Here is a 2,781-nt window from a genome sequence, read left to right as displayed (position 1 = left end):
CAGTGCTGATCTTACAGCATCACTCAGCAAGGAAGGGCTGTGTCAGGGCTCAACACCTTCTTGTGGGAACCACAGACTCTCAGAGCCATCTCAGGGCTGTTCCCAAGCCTGTTGCGGGTTCGAGTCCCCCACTCTTCACCCTAGGGGACTTTGAAAATCTCTTTGGGATCAGACAAATTGTAGGACCACCAACTTTGTGCTTCAAATGACTTTGTTGTCCAGTGTATTAACCCACAGAGCCACACCAGGATTCCTGAATCTTTTTGTTGTTAAGTGCCCTTGAGTTGGGTCCGACCCTGTATAGGATTTCTGTGCTTGAACCGCTGACCTTGCAGTTCCAAGGACGTTCCAGATGACCCTGTATAGAGTTTCTGAGCTTGAACCACTGACCCTGAGGTTCAAATCGACTATGCAGTCCAGCGCATTAGCCCACAGCGCCACACCATGACTCCTGTACCTCTTTAGTAGTCTCCTAATTGGTCTTTTTAAGCTGTTTGAACTGCAAGGTTGGCGGTTCAAGCTCACCAGCTGCTCCTTGGAAACCCTATACAGGGTCGCTATGGGTCGGAACCTACTCAATGACACTTACCAACAACAACAATTGGTCTCTTTGTTTCCATCCATGACCCTCTAACTCACACAGCCTCCATACAGTGACAGGATACCATTTTGAAAGGTAAATAATGTCCAGTGACTCTCCAGTAGAATAAAGTCTTAAAGCCCACAAGCCCTCCATGAAGGAGGCCCTGGGTACCTCTCTCTCATTCATTTTGCTCCAGCCACTTGGGCTTCCTTGGTGTTCCTTGAACAAGGAGCCAAGCCTGCTCCTGCCCCAGTTCTTTGTTCTCCCAATTCCCTTTCCCCAGAGATTCACACAGCTCACTGTATCACCTCATTCCAGTCTCCACTTCAATGTCACCTTTGCAGTAATACTTAGTGGGCTCTCTTCCCTCAGCTAGCAGACCAGTCACACTCCACTCTCCAGTCCTGTTTAAAGAGGTCCAGGTGGCGCTGCGCTGAACTGAAAAGTCAGTTTTTAACAGCGAGGTGGGCTGTTCAAGCTCATCAGCTTCTCCTCAGAAACCCTATACAGGATTGCTATGGGTAGGAACCAACTCAATGGCACTTAGCAACAACATCACCATGCTCCTGAAATCCTAGTACCACATCCCCAACCTTATGAAAGGGCTTCCAAAAGCTCATGGAGAAATTCCATTAGCTTTCAATTCCATTGTTCTACAAACTTAATGAAGCCCCCTGTATAAAGGTGGTCAGTCAGTTAGACCCACACAGCCTTCTGGAAAATGTTCAATAGCCCTTTGCTTCTAGTTTAAGCAACACACTCTGTTCAACTTGACCCCTGAGAAAGACCACACACATAGAAAGAAGTATTTTGCCCTAGGTTTTGATGGGTCCTACTTTACAAACCCAGATAATGTGGTAATTCACGCCCTCTCCCTTGGGTCCTCCCTCCTCACAGCCTCAAAGACTTTTTGCTTTTTTGCATCTCTGCCCCCACCTCCAGGTTCTGCTAGTTGTTTTCAAGACTATGGCTCCTGAGACTGGAGGAGGGAAGGGAGCTCCTTAGACTAGAAGAGTGAACAGGATTACATCCTTCATCGAAAGAAGGTGAACCTTTGATGCTCAAAGGGTGTCATCAGCTTCTCTGCTTTGAGTTACATTGTCAACGGTCTTCTTCAGGCTGCCACTGAACCAAGGCTGATTAAGTCCATTTTCTCCTTGTCTTCATTTGCCACCCTCAGGATAAAATACAAACTCTGGTCTGAAATTTCATGTCCTGCACAGCTCACCACCTTGGTCAGTCTTGTCTCTCTGTCTCTTGTCTGCTTTCTGTTCCAGCCATATATTAGCCACCTAGTTGCAACTCAAGCTGGGGGAACTAAAGAAAAAATTCAAGCCTTGACTTTCATTATTGAAGGATTCTCTGAGCATATTATTGAATGATGCACAAAGCATCAACAGAAGATGGAAGGAATACACAGAGTCACTGTACCAAAAGGAAATGGTTGATGTCTAACCATTTCAAGAGGAAGAAGTCCAAGGTGCACTGAAGGAATTGGCAAAGAACAAGGCTCCAGGAATTGATGGAATAAAAACTGAACTCTTTCAAGAAAGTAAAGCAGCACTGGAGGCACTCACTCATCTCTGCCAAGAAATTTGGAAGACAACTATCTGGCCGACTGATTGGAAGAGATCTGTATTTGTGCCCATTCCAAAGAGAGGTGACCCAACGGAATGCAGAAATCATTTGACAATATCTTTGATATCCCATGTGAGTAAAGTTTTACTAAAAGTAATACAGAAGTGGCTGCAAGCATACATTGACAGAGAACTTCCAGATGTTCAAGATGGATTCAGAAGAGGACATGGAATGGGGGATATCATTGCTGATGTCTGATGGATCTTGACTGAAAGCAGAGAATACCAGAAAGATGTTTACCTGTGCTTTACTGACTAGCAAGGTCTTTCGATTGTGTGGATCATGACAAGCTATGGACAACATTGTGAAGTATGAGTATTCCTGAACACTTAATTGTGCTCATGAGGAATCTTCACATGGACCAAGAGGCAGTTGTTTGAACAGAACATGGGAACACTGAATGGTTTCAAATTAAGAAAGGTATGTGACAGGGTTGTATTCTTTCATCATACTTATTCAAGCTGTATGCTGAGCAAATAATCCAAGAAGCTGGGTTCTATGAAGAAAAACATGGCATCAGGATTGGAGGAAAACTCATTAACAACCTGCGATATGCAGAT

The sequence above is a fragment of the Chrysochloris asiatica genome, unplaced genomic scaffold, assembly GCF_000296735.1.
Source record: "Chrysochloris asiatica unplaced genomic scaffold, ChrAsi1.0 scaffold00034, whole genome shotgun sequence".
In the NCBI taxonomy this organism is placed as follows: domain Eukaryota; kingdom Metazoa; phylum Chordata; class Mammalia; order Afrosoricida; family Chrysochloridae; genus Chrysochloris; species Chrysochloris asiatica.
Note: the sequence above shows the minus strand (reverse complement) of the source record.